General features: G+C 45.7%; 1 protein-coding gene across 1 annotated transcript in view; it reads left to right on the top strand.

Moving 5' to 3' along the window:
- Positions 1-2,516: 2,516 nt before the first annotated feature.
- RASGEF1B (RasGEF domain family member 1B) overlaps positions 2,517-16,730 on the top strand; it is a 46,500-nt gene continuing 32,286 nt past the window's right edge. Inside the window, exon 1 of the mRNA XM_015832365.1 lies at positions 2,517-2,535. The gene's annotated coding sequence lies outside the window, so the exon portion shown is untranslated. The remainder of the gene's footprint in view (positions 2,536-16,730) is intronic.

Genomic DNA, 16,730 nt, shown 5'->3' with positions numbered 1-16,730 from the left:
TAGCTGGTGATGATTCCCACTAAAAACAAAATTGCTCAATTTCTGGGCACAACTTAAGGTTGATCAACAGACTGGAGTTTTCAAGTACCAGCATATTTCTTGTTTTATAGGCAGGCACCTCTCCCATTTTGTGTCAACACGTTAACTCAGGGGTGTCAAACTCAATTTCATTGAGGGCCGCATCAGCATTGCGGTTGCCCTCAGGGGGCCGGGAGGGTGTGGCCAGGGTGGGTGCGGCCTACTGGGTGGGCGTGGATGGAATGGGTGTGGCCTACTGGGCGGGTGTGGCCAGCTCTACTTCGTTCATGTCAAGGGTGTCTGTGGGGGCCTGGGCAGGAGTGGGACAGATCTGAGGGTCTCTGGCAGAAGGGGGTGGGACCAGGGCAAGCACCAAGACATGGTCCACTGGAGGAGCCTCACTGTTCCTCTCAGGCCATGCGGGGGGGGGGGCTTATGGAGCTAAGACTGAATGAGTTTCAGCATAGATGGCCACCACAAAATTGTACATTGGCTCCCGGCTGGCCTGGGCCAGGGCCAAGGCAGAGGGGGCTGTTCCCTCACTGTTTCCAGGATGGCTTCGCGGGCCACATGAAACCACGTCGCGGGCCGCATCCGGCCCCCAGGCCTTGTGTTTGACATGTCTGCGTTAACTCAAGAAGAAAAATGGGAGCAGAACCCAACTTCACATGAAGTGTTAATGCCGCTCTATAATGCCTTGGTAAGACCACACCTGGAATACAGCATCCAGTTTTGGTCGCCACAATGTTAAAAAGGTGTTGAGACTCTAGAAAGAGTGCAGAGAAGAGCAACAAAGATGATCAGGGGACTGGAGACTAAAACATATAAAGAACTGGATGTGTCTAGTTTAATGAAAAGAAGGACTAGGGGTGACATGATAGCAGTGTTCCAATATATGAGGTGCTGTCACAGAGAAAAGGGGGGGGGGAGTCAATCTATTCTCCAAAGCACTTGAAGGCAGGACAAGAAGCAAAGGATGGAAACTAATCAAGGAGAGAGAGCCAACCTAGAACTAAGGAGAAATTTCCTGCCAGTTAGAACAATTAATCAGTGGAACAACCTGCCTCCAGAAGTTGTGAATGCTCCAACACTGGAAGTTTTTAAGAAGAGACTGGACAACCATTTGTCTGAGCAGGGGGTTGGACTAGAAGACCTCCAGGGTCCCTTCCAACTCTGTTATTCCGCCATCCAACATTTGGCGACACGAAGTGCAGGAGGGGACAATAAGAGACGTGGGCCGGCCCCATCTTAAGAAAAAAAAGACACTTAACAGTTTCGCTCCGGACTCCGACTTTTTTTTTTTAATTTATTTTTTATTTTTCCAAACTTTCCCCCATACATATACCGTGATATTTATCAGATATTAACATACATTCTTTTTACATTCTTATATATAAGATACTTTTTAATGAAATAAATACATACACATGACTTTTGGTGTTGCTCGCCCATTTCCCCTTTCACTGCATCCCCACTCCTTCTTCTCTACCTTCTTTCTCCCTTCCTTCTCTTTCTTCCCTACTTCCCTCTTCTTCCTCTCCTCTCCTCTTCTCTTTCACCACTCTCTCCTCCAACCTTCCTACTTCCTTCTCCCCTCCTTTACTCTTTTCTCTCTCCTCTCCTTTCTTCCCTTCTCATCCCTCTTCAGATACAATTCAGGGGTAATGGCTCCGGACTCCGACTTGATCCCCACCCACGCTCCGACGACCTTCCTCATTGAAAGTTAGCAAGTGAAGATCTGGATGAGCAATCCGCATCCCGACTCTTCCCTTCCCCCTTCTCCCCCCCCCCATTTTAACTTCTCGTGCTCCGGCCCCGCCCACTAATGTGGCGAGTTCCAGAGCCGGGATTGGTGGGAGAATCCTGGACGGGCGGAGTCAAAAGGCGAGGGGGCGTCGGCGCTACTATAGTAGCGCCGGCCAGACGCGGTCGGGGCGCATTCGCGAGGAGGTCGGGCGGGGGCGTTCCTGGCGCTGCTTCTTGGCTGGAGGGGCCGCCGGGAGTGTCGGCTGCACGCAGCATCCAGCCGTCCCGCAGCTCCGGAGGGCGCTGCTGCTGTTGCTCGCTTCTCTGCGCTTCTCTCTGCGGAGCCAGGTGTGCAGCGGCGGCTTGGACTTTACCGAAAGGGGGATAGCTGCTGCTCCCTGGTAGGCATCGGCGTCGCCTTCCTATATTTTTTTTTTGCGCCCAAGCCGTTCGGTCTCGGCGGCAAGGCGAAGTCGCTCAGCAAAGAAGGCCAGGAGCCGTGTCCTTCTCTCCGGCGATCCGGATTCTCTTCCTTCCAAGGGAACCGCCCGGGGCTTCCTTCCCGTTGCTCCCGCCGTGGGTTTGCTCACCTGTCCCGGACTGGAAGATTTTTTTTTTGGCCAGCTAGAACCGTTCACCTGCCGGCGCTGTGTTTAAGTGTTGCGCGGCGGGACGGACTCTCGGAACCCGCCTTTGCTGCAGATCGTTAAAAGCGGCGGAGTAAAGCCCCCAAAGCTCATCGCGGGACCTTGGAGGCGCTGCTGTTGGAAGGTAGCCAAGCCCCGTCCTTTTGTGTGTGTGTGTGTGTGTGTGTGTTTGTCTCACGAGACGCTTTCCGAGTGGGAAGGTGGCGGCGAGAGAGGGGGACACAAGTGAGGGCTGCTCGGTATTATAAATGAACTCTCAAAAGTAGCGTAGAGTTCAATACTGCCTCCCTTCTAGCACTGATGATGTTGCCTAGTTGGGTAATGAAACGTCTGCAAAACAAGATCAGAGGCTTTCCGAGTGGGAAGGTGGCGGCGAGAGAGGGGGACACAAGTGAGGGCTGCTCGGCATTATAAATTATAAGTAGGGTAGAGTTCAATACTGTCTCCCTTCTAGCACTGATGATGTTGCCTAGTTGGGTAATGAAACGTCTGCAAAACAAGATCAGAGGCTTTCCGAGTGGGAAGGTGGCGGCGAGAGAGGGGGACACAAGTGAGGGCTGCTCGGTATTATAAATTAACTCTCAAAGTAGGGTAGAGTTCAATACTGTCTCCCTTCTAGCACTGATGATGTTGCCTAGTTGGGTGATGAAACGTCTGCAAAACAACTAACCAAGTTCAGAGGCTTTCCGAGTGGGAAGGTGGCGGCGAGAGAGGGGGACACAAGTGAGGGCTGCTCGGTATTATAAATTAACTCTCAAAAGTAGGGTAGAGTTCAATACTGTCTCCCTTTTAGCACTGATGATGTTGCCTAGTTGGGTAATGAAACGTCTGCAAAACAACTAACCAAGATCAGAGGCTTTCTGAGTGGGAAGGTGGTGGCGAGAGGGGGACACAAGTGAGGGCTGCTCGGTATTATAAATTAACTCTCAAAAGTAGGGTAGAGTTCAATACTGCCTCCCTTCTAGCACTGATGATGTTGCCTAGTTGGGTGATGAAACGTCTGCAAAACAACTAACCAAGATCAGGGAACGCCAAGGACCCCACGGTGTTGCGTTTTGCCCTGCCGGGTTGTTTAAAAGCAGGCTAGGAAGGCGCTCTTCTTCTTCAACTTAGCTTGCGGGGGCTGCGGGGATCCTAGCTGGGGCTGTGAATGGGGTTGCGCGATAAGTGACCCGGTGGATCCATAGGCTGCGTTGACCGAAGGAGATTTCTTTTCAAGGCGGAGCTGCCGGTCTTCTCTTGTCCCCGCTCCGATTCGAAATCCTCCCCTCTCTACTACAGTATTAAAATGCGGTCTGAAAAAGAGAACCGGCTGCCTCTTCCTATCTAGTTTTGGCTTTCTGAAAAGCAAGCAAAGAATTCCCAGCTGAATTCCGGGAAGGGGGCTGTTTTTAGCCCTGGGGAATCCAGATCGGGTTTGGGGAAAGCTTGTGTCTAGATAGGGTTTAAAAAGGGGGTGTGGGAATCTGACCACTTGATTTCCCCCCCGCTGGTCGGTTTCACACAACTCTGCTTGTCCAGGTCAGTTAAAGATAGGGGTGGCTGTAGTAGTCTTAGTTTTAACTGTGGTGGGCTTAGTGCAGGGGTAGGCAACCTGGGCTCTTTTATGACTCGTGGACTTCAATTCCCAGAATTCCTGAGCCAGCTGTGCTGGCTCAGGAATTCTGGGAATTGAAGTCCACGAGTCATAAAAGAGCCAAGGTTGCCTACCCCTGGCTTAGTGCATTGTGTAAGCCTGCCTATTTGCTTAGCTAGAAGGGGACGACAGAGAATGAGGTGGCTGGATGGAGTCACTGAAGCAGCAGGCCTGAGCTTAAATGGTCTCCAGAAGATGGTAGAGGACAGGAAGGCCTGGAGGAACGTTGTCCACGGGGTCGCGATGGGTCGGACACGACTTCGCAGCTAACAAGTCTCCAGTGTGTTTTATTACCGAAAAGATGGGTTAATCCAATAGTTGGACTAAATGTTTGTGTGAATTTATGCTGTGTTCCCTGCCTGATTTGACCTAGGTCAGCAGCGGTAAAATTACCCAAAACAAGCTCCCTGAATGTTTTAGCTGGCTTATTTTGTTAGTGGTGAAAGAAGCTAAAACAACTTGATCTGTGTCACTAAGTCGGTGTATACTCTGAAACTTTAAAGTCAGCTAGCTGGCCATAGCTCTGTTTTTCAGGCTTATTGGCCATTAATTCCTAGATAAGTACATTAATGGTGTTGACTGCAGTAATCTCAGTTCAGGGAAAGGGTATCAAAAGCAAATAGGCTTGAGCAGAATGAAACAATGTGAGGAAGTGGTTAAGGACCAAGGACACTCAGATTTAAGTTCCTATTGAAACTAGGAATGGATAGATCTGCTGGTTTGTATTAAGAGAACTGACTGATTCTAGTTACCGAATTAAACTATTTTATGAACTTGCACGATACGCTGAACCCTATGCTTTGGGTATTCCTATCCTAATTCAAGAGGCTAAAAACTGATTTAATTGAACCCCAATAAAACTTAGAATTTTGGAATGCACAAAGCTGCTTTTAGCTTGATCAGTTATGTTCTGGGTAAGCAACTAGTAAGTAACTTCCGGCTGGTCACTTTCTCCCTGGCCAAGTGATACATTCTGATGTAGTGGCCTTATCCAGCCAGGTATTGCCCAGGTATCTTGAAATTCAGTCTCCAGAATTTCAGGTCATTTTGAAGATGCCAAGTTGGCCAGGTTAAGGATAGATCATTCTGGGGGGGAAAAAAATCTCATTATGGGTTTGCTCAGAATCAATACAAACTTGAAGGTGCTTAATAATTGTAATAAAATTTGGATCTGGTCTTATAGGATCAGCTTGGTCGACTTCCAGTAATATAATCATGGTGATTAAATTGTCAAACTATGAACTTCCAAAAATATGATCAGAATAACATTTAAAGCTGAAGGTAACGTCCTTTATGCATTGCCTTTTGGATAGTAATATAATTATTTCAGGCACTTCAGGCTGTGGAAAGCCAGATCTTCACACTGCTAAGTTGCTCCCCCCAAAAAATCTGATCCTGTAACACCTTTAGGATAATCTATATTCATGGCTTCTCATTAGATTGCTCCTTTTTAATTTGAGCTGGTGACTCTCTGCTTGTCTGTGGCCAAGGAGAACAGCTGAGAGAAATGGTGGGAAATCAAAACAAGATCCGGTTATCAAGATCAGAAATGAAACTACAGAGACAGCAATTTTAATGTTGTCTTGGCTGGCTGGTGTATTTCCTTCCCCTCTGGGGTGTGTCTTTGGCCTCCCTTTCTGGAAGATGGATTAATGGGCTTGTTTTGGCTTTCTCTGCCAACTTTGATCTCCCACAATATGCCTGTGTCTGTGCGTTGTAGAATCCTCTAAATTTAGCACCCAGGGGATGCACAACTAAGGAAGCTAAAGCAGAGAGAGTCTCGGAAGTTCACAGGGAGAGATTGGTTGGACCTGATGCCTTGTTTTGATCACGGCCTGGTGAGACAAGTAACACTCAGCTTACACGGTGACGCATTCTTGCTCTTCCATTGAAAACGAGTGCGTATTTATATCCAACTACGGCTTGTGGTTCCTGATGGATACCAGGAAATAAGGGGATGGCTAGGAAAAAGAATAGGAAGTTTTAATTTCAAAGGGAGAATGCAGTTCTCTGTGGCTACTCGGAAGTAACTCTTGTTGCATTCAGTGGGGCTTGCTAGTGGTGACTGCAAGAAAGATTACTCCTGGGTGTGCTTTGTCTTTAGATCATTGTTGGTTAAGCCATAATTGATTGGGTTCTCTCAAGGCTATTGGTTGGAAACATGCGGAAGAGGGCGTCATCCTGCGGTGGATAGATAATGGCTAGAATGATGATGATGATGATAATTGGGTTCTTATAATATAGTAAACCATGAACAATGGTTTCGAAAGGACAGTTTTGGCTTTGCACAATGTATTCTAACTCTTACAAACCATTTACGTCTTACTGCTATTAGTTAGCTCAGATGCTGTTCATAAGTCATGTTTATATACTTCAAAGATTCTCGAAGTCAACAAGCCCAGCCTATTGTGATTCAGTTAATAAATTATGGTTTACGATTATGATTTAACTGAATGTGTGGATCCAGTCATAGAAAACTACCGGGTACTCCAGGAACAGATATTCAGTCTCACCACTTGCTACTGCAATCAGTAGGGCAACCAAAATACAGATTGGAAAATTAGATGTCTTCAGTGGATATCTTTCCTTTTACCCACAAAACCCTCCAGCCAAAACCAATCTGAAGTAAGAAAATCCTGCAGAGTGAAATCCCATCGCATCTGCAGGGGATCAGGTTGGTAACGATTGTGTTACGGCTCGCTTGAGGATTAGCGATTGGCAATACGTGTATAATATATATTGGCAATAATTATACGTGTAGGTTGCCGGTGTGTAATAAAAATAAGAGGAGGAAAGGTGTGTTCAATACGTTTGCTGCCTTGAATTATTTGTAAAAATAATAAAGGCGGGACATAAAAATAAATAAATGAATGTAGCCTTGTGCTCCAGGCAGGGGTGGTGTTACTGGTACAAGGGTTTGCTACTGGTACAAAATAGGCTTCTATAAGTCCCACACACACTTCATTTTATCTATTTATCTAGAGCTTTCTTAAGCTCTCTATAACCCTCCTTTGTGATGGAAGCTCTTTTGATCTCAGCAAGGCTTGTTTTGATTTAACAGTGCCGAGATTTTCATTGCGTTTATTATTCTGTGGGAAAGTGAGGTAGGGTTAATCTTTCCAAGGCGTGTTTGTGATGCTGACTTGGTTAGCTTAAATAAAAAAAGGGGTACAGGTAGTCCTTGACTTACAATCATTCATTTAACAAATGTTTGAAGTTACAACGGGGCTGAAAAAAGTGACCTATGACCCATCCGCACACTTATGACCATTGCAGCGTCACCACATTCATATGTTCAGAATTTGGGTGCGTGGCAACCAGCGTGTCTTTAGGATGGTTGCAGCCTCCCAGGGTCACGTGACTGCCGTTTGCAACTTTCCCAGGGGGCTTCCAAGAAACAAAGTCAAGGAGAGAAGCCAGATTTCCTTAATGACTGTGCTTAATCACTTAACAACCACAGCAAAAAAAAAAAGTCATAAAATTGGGCACAACTTAATGACTGCATGGCTTAGGGAACCCTGGTGGCGCAGTGGTTAGAATGCAGTATTGGAGCCTGACTCTGCCCACAGCCAGGAGTTCGATCCTTGATCTGGTCTTCCATCTTTCCAAGGTCGGTAAAATGGGGACCCAGGTTGTTGGGAGCAATATGCTGACTCTGTAAAGCACTATGAAGCGGCATATAAGTCTAAGAGCTATTGCTATTGCTAATGGAAGTTCCAGTCCCAATTGTGATTGTAAGGCAGGGGTCTTCAAACTTGGCCCTTTTATGACTTGCGGACTTCAACTCCCAGTATTTCTTAGCCAGGCATGCAGGCTGAGGAATTCTGGTAGTTGAAGTCCACAAGTCATAAAAGGGCCAAGCTTGAAGACCCCTGTTGTAAGGCAAAAAAACTACCTGTAGACTGATTCAGAGAAGTCAAGAGGATCAACGGCTATTGTCCTTCAAGACATTGTGATGACTCTGAAGTTCAGCTGCTGCTAGAGCTGCCTTCTGCTGTTGGCCACTTGAGAATAGACTGGTGGGCTTAAATGGGCCAGGGGCAGTGATGGGATTCAAATATGGGAACAACCGGTTCTCTGTGTGGATTCTGGGCCTGGGAAACAAAAAATTAGCTATAGGTTCTGCCGAAGTGGTGCGAACCGGCTGAATCCCACCACTGGCCAGGGGGTCCATTCTGCAAGCACATTGGTTATGTTCTTCTTATACATATACGATTTCTCTCCTTAGAGTCTAGTTTGTGAGCAAGGGGAAGCATCAAAATGGATGTGTTGAGGGAAAAATGTCCAAATTGATCATCGGTTCATTTTGATCTCAGCTTTCCATTTTATTAATTCCATTAGGGATCGCAAGCCATATGTTTCAGCTCTGGCTTTTTGAATCAAGTTTAGTGGTCTGATTCACAGTAAGCCCAAAACAAACCAGATTATGATACAGCATTACAGGTAGTCGAGTTACAGCAGTTCATTTAGTGACCATTTGAAGTTACAACAGCACTGAAAAAATGACTTATGACCATTTTTCACACTTAATCACCGTTGCAGCATCCTCACGGTCACATGAACAAAATTTAGATGCTTGGCAACTGGCTCATATTTATGACGGATCCCAGGGTCATGTGATCCCCTTTTAAGACGCTCTGACAAACAGAATAAACAAGGAAACCAGGTTCGCTTTACAACAGCATTGCTAACTTAACAACTGCAGTTGTGTTAAGTGATTTGCTTAACCACTGCAGCAAGAAAAATTGTAAAATGGGGCAAAATTTACTTAACAACTGTCTCACTTAGCAACAGCAGTTTTAGGCTCCATTGTGGCCGTAAGTCAAGGACTACTGGTAATATCTGTATGACTAACCTAAATTACAGAGATTGTGCTTTTTAAAACAAGAGTTGGATAGCAAGCGTTTGTATTTATAGGGCTACTGGAAAAGAGAATATGTAGGAAAGTTTCTGGAACTAATTCTGCGATACAGGTGGGACATCCTGGAGATAGAAAATAAATTGAGTGTTAGTGAAATAGTTAAGAACCACGACACATTAAAGCAACAGACTGAAAAGACCTAGGCCACTTATTTTTATGCATTAGATTTTTATCCTAACTTTATAGGTAATGCAAGGTGAGCACTGTTGATGGTAAACACTCTTATTCTTCAGAAATCACTGAACGAATAAATGTGGGGATGACTGAAGTGGCATCCCTGAATGCTAACTCACTTAATGTGCACCACAGAATCTGCACAAAGCAGGATTCCAGCTTGTACCGCAGTGCATTGTGATGCAGGCCCTAAAAGTGTCAGGCTTTGATTCATGTCTACTGGTAAGATACCTACAACACCTGCATTGCGAGCAACCCCATTCCTGCTCCCCTTCACCGGTGTTTTCCAGATTGCAGCTGCCGCTGCCACCATTCAGATTTCTTGTAATGCAGCATTTGTCACTCTTTTAAGATGTGGGGACTTCAACTCCCAGAATTCCCCAGCCAGCATGTTGAGAAGATTGAGAAACCCTGTAGTGAATATACATCTGTGATGAGGAAACGCTTGCAGACCCATTTTTAATTTATAAAAACAAACAAACACGGCAGTGGTGGGATTCAAATAGGTGAACAACCGGTTCTCTGTGTGGATGCCGCTTCTGGAAAGCCGTTCTGGGCCTGGGCAACAAAAAATTAGCTATCGGTTCTGCCGAAGTGGTGCGAACTACCAGCTGAATCCCACCACTGAAACATGGTCTGTAAAGAATGAGAATTCTCATATCAGGGACGCTGCTAGGAAGACAGTTACTTCTCTTGCATGTTCTTCCATGCTGTTGATTTCAGATTGTTTACCTACAATATTGTGTTGCACCTGACGCTGTCAATTACTGCAGAACAGATAAAATGTTTGTTTTTTCCCAGCGGTTACTTACACAACCGTCGTTGTCGGGCTGTCAAAAAGAGATGGCACTCCCATCCCGGTAAATTGTTCAAAAAAATCCATGTTTTCGGTGGGTGAAAAATGGAGAAATTAGAAGTGGCAGATGGTTTCAAAAGAGAGCAAAACTCCACAGTCCAGCTGATGACAGTTGGATGGATTTAGATCAGGTTGTATATCTCAGGCACAGATTGAGTGGCAACTTGGTATGTTCGATTGTGACATTGTGGGGCAGAGGGGTGGGGGAGAGAAACACTTGGAACAGGCCATTTTTCATTGAGCGTTGACAGCCCTGCTTTTCTCTCATTTTCTCCTGCCTTGCAATCTGCGCCTATTGGTGGTTAGATAAGACAAAAGCATCAGTGGGTCTCAGCGCTTTTATAATAGAATGGTACCCGAGCTGATCTGGATTGGATTTGTTCTCTAGAAGGAAGCTGCCAGTTTATATAGAGATTTATAGTTGGAAAGAAGGATCTGTTCCTGGCAGATAATGAAATAATTAAAATGTCTGCATTGAACGCTCCGTGTTAGAAAGCAGATTGCAGCCATGGAGACTTTTTTTTAACTTGTGAGTTTAAATACCAAAATGGGCAGAGGGCTGGGGTTGCTGCTCAGTATAAAATTAGTCAGAGGCAAGATCTTTTTGCGAGAGTGACTCAGGTCTGTGTGTGTGTGTGGTCTGAATTTTGTTTTCCAGTGTCCCCTTGAAACGTGTGGGTGTGCATGTTGGAAATAAGGAGGTTAAAAGTTAAAAACTCTTACTCATCTCAGATGTATGAGCATCTTTCTCTTAAAAAGAGAGCCGCAGTCACTGTGTTTCTTGGATGCCCATGCAACACTCTCCTTAAATCTGTTGACTTTATAAGTATGATTGCTTGCAAGGCTGAAGCTTTGAGCCCAGAGTTTAGCGTCTAGAGTTCCACCTTCTGTGCAACATGAGAACTGCTGGCAGATAGCTGAAATAATCCAGCTGCCAAAGATCCTCTGGTGTGGTTAATTCTTTTTCCTTCACTCCGTTCCTTCCTTTCGGTCAAGTTCCACTGGAGGAAATTAGCATTGGTGTGATCAGAAGAGACGTCGCTGAACATGGAACTCTAGAATAAGAGAATACTGGTAGTCCTTGACTTATGACCACAATTGAGTCCAAAATTTCTGTTGCTAAGGGAGACAGTTAAGTGAATTTTGCCTCATTGTACAACTTTTCCCGCCACAGCGGTTAAGTGAATCACTGCATTTGTTGAGAGTTTTTGGTTATTTACATCAGGGCTCTCGAAACTTGGCAACTTTAAGATTTGTGGACTTCAACTTCCAGAATTTCCCGCTGACTGGGGAATTGTGGGAGTTGAAGTCCACGAGTCTAAATGTGGCCAAGTTTGGAGACCTTTGATTTACATCAGGGGTCTTCAAACTTGGCCCTTTTATGACTTGTGGACTTCAACTCCCAGAATTCCTCAGCCAGCATGCACCGTTTGCATTTTCATCCTTGTTTTCCTATTTTAGTTTTTAAAAAAAACATGTTTTATTTATGCAAAGAGCAGACACAGCCAAAAACTGAGATTGCCACTTGCTTTTTTTTGCAAATGAATACAGAGGGGCAGATATAATAATAATAATAATGATGTTGTTGATGATGATGATGATGATGATGATGATGATGATGATGATGATGATGATGATAGGCGGCCTTACTAGGAACTGCTTCCATCCTGCGACGATATCTGTAATACCATCAAACATCCACATCTGCCTATCCCAGGTCCTGGGTAAGGACTCGATAGGTAGACAAAAATGCCAAATCCAGTCTGAACATCTGGCTGACTGTGCAATGATTAATAATAATAGTAATAGTAATAGTAATAGTAATAGTAATAATAATAATAATAAAGTTGGAAGGGACTTGGAGGTCATCTAGTCCAACCCCCTGCTCAGGCAGGAAACCCTATACCATTTCGGACAAATGGCTGTCCAGTCTCTTCTTAAAAACTTCCAGTGTTGGCGCATTCACCGCTTCTGGAGGCAGGTTGTTCCACTGGTTAATTGTTCTAACTGTCAGGAAGTTTCTCCTTAGTTCTAGGTTGCTTCTCTCCTTGATTAGTTTCCATCCGTTGGTTCTTGTCCTGCCTTCAAGTGCTCCAATACCTCTTCCTTTAGGACTTTTTTCTCTTGTGCTCTGACATGGGGTCTCCCCACCTGCATAAGAACCACGTGCCTGGTCCTGATAGAAGACAAGAGGAATCGCTAGCGTTGTGAAATTCAGCTAGGATTTGTTTCGATTCAGCTATTAGAAGGTGATAGGATTAGAGTCAAATTGATCCAGTTTAATGGAAGAGTCAGCAATAAGCTCTAAAGGGAATATGTCAAAATACTTTCAAGGATTTCATATATTTTTTTTTTTTGGCAGAATGGGGTAAAAACTATAGGGATGGCAAATTCCTTAGAGGCCACTAATCCTGCAACATTTCAGCTGGATTGTCTCAAAAGGTTTCACTACAATACATCTTAAAAATATTTCCTTGAATCTATTTTTTTTAAGGCAGAATTAATGGGGATGAGAAAAGGACAGTCAGCAGCCTGTACATTGTCCAGGAAAAAATCTATAGAGTAGCTCTCCGACTTAAAAAAATAAACATTTAAAAATATTTTTTAAGAAGTAGGCTCTTAAAAATCTGCCACTCCCATTCTTAAGGAGCGATCGTTTAATTCAGTGGTTCTCAACCTTTTTAATGCTGCGACCCCCATCCGGTCGTAAGTCGAGGACTAAACTGGTCGTAAGTCGAGGACTAAACCAGTGGTAAGTCGAGGACTAAACCGGTCGTAAGTCGAGGACTACCCAACTGGTCTTAAGTCGAGGACTTTCCCTGCCCGGGAGCGCCGTGCATGCATGGTTCTGTCCCCTGCGCCGGCCGAGGCGTAGCTGGCAAGCGGCAGAGACGGAGCAGGCCGACCACCAGCTGGCCCAGCCCAAGGGAGGTAAGGCACCCGCCGGAAAAGGGGGAAAAAATGGCGGACAAAAAAAATGGCGGACAAAAAAAATGGCGGACAGCCTTGCTTGGCGACCCCCATGAAATGGTCGATCGACCCCAAATGGGGTCGCGACCCATAGGTTGAGAACCACTGATTGAATTAATGATGGGAGCAGTGACATTCTTCACACCTAAAGCCAAGCTAAGAATGACTGTGTTTTCTTTTGTTTTGATTTGAATTAGCATGAATTGCTCATCCTTTGGCTATAGTGTAGGATTTCATGTGAATCAGGCCTCTGATGCAGACCTTTAAAAGAGCAAACTTGAGTTTAGCTTTGATTAGCAGAAGTTGCAAACAGTGGAGAAATGGAATTCTATCAAAACAGAACGTGTGGCTTCTTGTGTGAGTTCATTCCTTACAGAGCATTTAATGTGTGTCAGTGTGTTCACAGAAAAAGTGAGAATAAAGGCTTATTCTTATTATTCAGCTGATATGGCCTATAATCTGTATTCAGTTCTTTGGAAGTGTCCCCATTAATTTTGAGGGGGAGGGTTACTTCTGCTTAAATGCACAGGCTGGATTCACACAGGGCAAAATATAGCTTGACTTGTTTGGCTTATCATCTTGTATAAACGCAGACAACTTTAGTCAACAGACTAGTTAAACTGTGGGGTCCTTTGTGCTCTTAGAACTGGGTGGTTTTCTTGCAGACGTTTCATCACCAAACTAGGCAACGTCATAAGTGCAACCCTGAGCTACAAATGTTATCTTCTATGGCAGAGGTCCCCAACCTTTTGGGCACCAGGGACCAATTCTGTGGAGAGAGGTTTTTTTGTGGACCAGAGGGTGCGTGGTTTGTGTGCTGCCTGCATCTTGTGAATGGGGCTTTGCTTGTTTGTGCGGACCAGTTGCTGGCATGCCGCGGCCCGGTACTGGTCCACGGACAGGGTGTTGGGGATCCCTGTTCTATGGAGACTAGTTAAAATAAGCTGCTGTTTAGGGTAACTTGCGTTCCCAACCACTTAGAAATCTTTCCACTTTGGGTTCAAAGGAGGAGCCAAATAAAGTCAACATCAGGGGTCCGAACAGAGATAATAGGCAGAAAATGCAGATGCGAAGCTTGTGCCTTCACTTCAAGATGGGCTATTGTTTGAAAGGGCTTCCTTGCCAGCTGCTTGGTCATAAATAATGACTTGGTAAGACACCGGCCTCAGATGCTAGGCACCACATGGAGTTAAGGCATGCTTGGCTTGGCTTTGGCTATTCTCAGATCTATTGTGTATACCTTTCCAATTAATTCAGTCCATAAATCACCTGAGCTTTCCTTTGTAACAAAATAAATAGCTGGCCGAATTTTTCCAGGGCCCTTGAAGGATAATAGTACTGTGTGCAAGTCCCTCTAGCACAGGGGTTGGCGACTATGGCAACTTTACGACCTGTGGACTTCAACTTCCAGAATTCCTGAGCCGAATGAAGCATGGTGCATTTCCTCCTTTGCTTACCCTTCCTACACACAGCCAAGCAAAGGAGCTATAACTCAACCGAGTTGAATCGCGTGCCAACTTACTACAGCAACCGATCATGGTGAATAAATGAGATGCACCATAACCATTGAAGAGACCCTCAAACATTCCATTAACAACTGGTTTGGGATGGGATGCTTACCAGCTACAGTGTAGAATATTTGGTTTGGATGATACGTGAAGTCACCCATGGGTTGGTTCATACATCCTATATGGGCCGCCATCTTTTAATGGCTTCACTTAACCATTGTTTGGAAGATGTGTGGGTTCTGGTAAGCAAGGACAAGTCACATAAGGGGCGGGGGCAGGTTTTTATGCGTTGCCATGGGGTTACATGGGTGGGAAGCTCCTAGGGCAGGGGTAGGCAACCTTGGCTCTTTTATGACTCGTGGACTTCAACTCCCAGAATTCCTGAGCCAGCCATGCTGAGGAGAAAGGGAGAGGTTTCCAAGCTGAGCCATGCCGGCTCAGGAATTCTGGGAGTTGAAGTCCACGAGTCATAAAAGAGCCAAGGTTGCCTACCCCTGGCCTAAGGAGCACACGTAGCCATTTCAAAGATAGCTTTTAGCATGCTTAGATCTCTACATGATTGACTTGCGGAGGGTTTTCCTTTGATTTGATGCATGGTATTATTTTCACTCTTGGCTGGGTTTGTCTCTAGGGCTTTTTTATTGTGGTTTGTTTTCCCTTTTAATCTCCAGTACATCTGATAGGCAGCTCACATTCTTGGGCAGTCGGAAAGTGCCATAAAGAAGAGGGACTATCCGTGTAAGATTTATAGTGAGAAAGCATGGGCAAAATCTTTCATGAAAAGAGACTCCATGTCTACGAAGTGATAAATTTCTAAATTGTGGGATGCTTGGTGCTCTCTAAGCTTGGTTGTTTTCTTGCAAACGTTTCATTACACAACTAGGTAACATCATCAGAGGCAATAAAAAAAGCCAAGAAGGAAACCAAAAGACCAGAACATATCCTCTCCAGCAGCCTACACTCAGATAAGCAGGGATTAATACCAGACAAACGATCAAGCAAAAAAATAAATAAATACCCTAATCAAAGAGAAAACCACACTTCCACCAACACAGACAAGGCAAGCTACTGTTTATACACAGGGAGCAAAACCCACACTCCGTTGCGCTGATGATGTTACCTGGTTGGGTAATGAAATGTCTGCAGGCAAACAACCAAGTTCAGAGATCACCAAGGACCCCTCATTTCAACCCTGAGCTGCAAATATATTCTCTATTAATGTCTACATCAGGGGTGTCAAACTCAATTTCATTGAGGGCCACATCAGCATTGCGGTTGCCCTTGGGGGGTCGGGTGGGTGTGGCCAGAGTGGGTGCGTCCTGGGTGGGCATGGCCAGCTCTACATCGTTCCCGTCAAGGGTGCCTGTGGGGGCCTGGGCAGGAGTGGGACAGATCTGAGGGTCTCTGGCAGAAGGGGGTGGGACCGGGGCAAGTGCCAAGGCATGGTCCATTTCTTCATTCCTCACAAAGGGTGACACCTCCCCAGCATGCACCCAGGGGGCGGGGCCGACACAGCAGGGGCTGGTTCCTTGCTGTTTCCAGACAGCCTTGTGGAGCTAAGACTGAATGCGTTTCAGCATAGATGGCCACCACAAAATTGTACATTGGCTCCCGGCCGGCCTGGGCCAGGGCCAAGGCAGCGGGGGCCGTTCCCTCACTGTTTCCAGGATGGCTTCACGGGCCACATGAAACCACTTCGCGGGCCGCATCCGGCCCCCGGGCCTTGTGTTTGACATGTCTGGTCTACATTATCTCTTTCTCCTCCTTTCTCTCTCCCTCTCTTTTTTTTACTTTTCTTTAAGCATCTTTTCCTTCCAAAGCGTTCTCAGCCTGGCTCTTTCCAGCTTCTTTCTTAAGGCTCCTAGTTTTGCTGCATTAGCCCCCCCCCCCTCTCCTTCTTCTGTTCCGGCACGTGGAAGCCTTTCCTTCAGGGGCCCCTCCTGACCTATTTGTGCTGGGAAGAATCCAATCCCCAGTTGAACAGCTGCTCCCAGGGATGAACGTGACTTTTCAAGATCTTTTTTGCCGGCTGCCCTCCCGTATTTTGATGCAAATCTCCTTTGGCATTTTGAAAAGAGGGATTAGCAGAAAGGAGGGGGTCCCCACAGGGTGGGAAGGCTCCTCTCAGCTTGTGCCCACTATTCCCTAAGCAGCAAGTTTTGCTTTTTCTTATTGTTTACTGGCTGAATCCTTTACTTGGGGGGTGGGGGGTGGCTTTTGAAAGCTTTCATTGTTGTGACCTGCTGCCAGAAGC

The sequence above is a fragment of the Protobothrops mucrosquamatus genome, unplaced genomic scaffold (assembly GCF_001527695.2).
Source record: "Protobothrops mucrosquamatus isolate PMUCROS unplaced genomic scaffold, P.Mucros_1.0 scaffold3, whole genome shotgun sequence".
In the NCBI taxonomy this organism is placed as follows: Eukaryota; Metazoa; Chordata; class Lepidosauria; order Squamata; family Viperidae; genus Protobothrops; species Protobothrops mucrosquamatus.
This window is presented reverse-complemented; position numbering and strand designations above follow the sequence as displayed.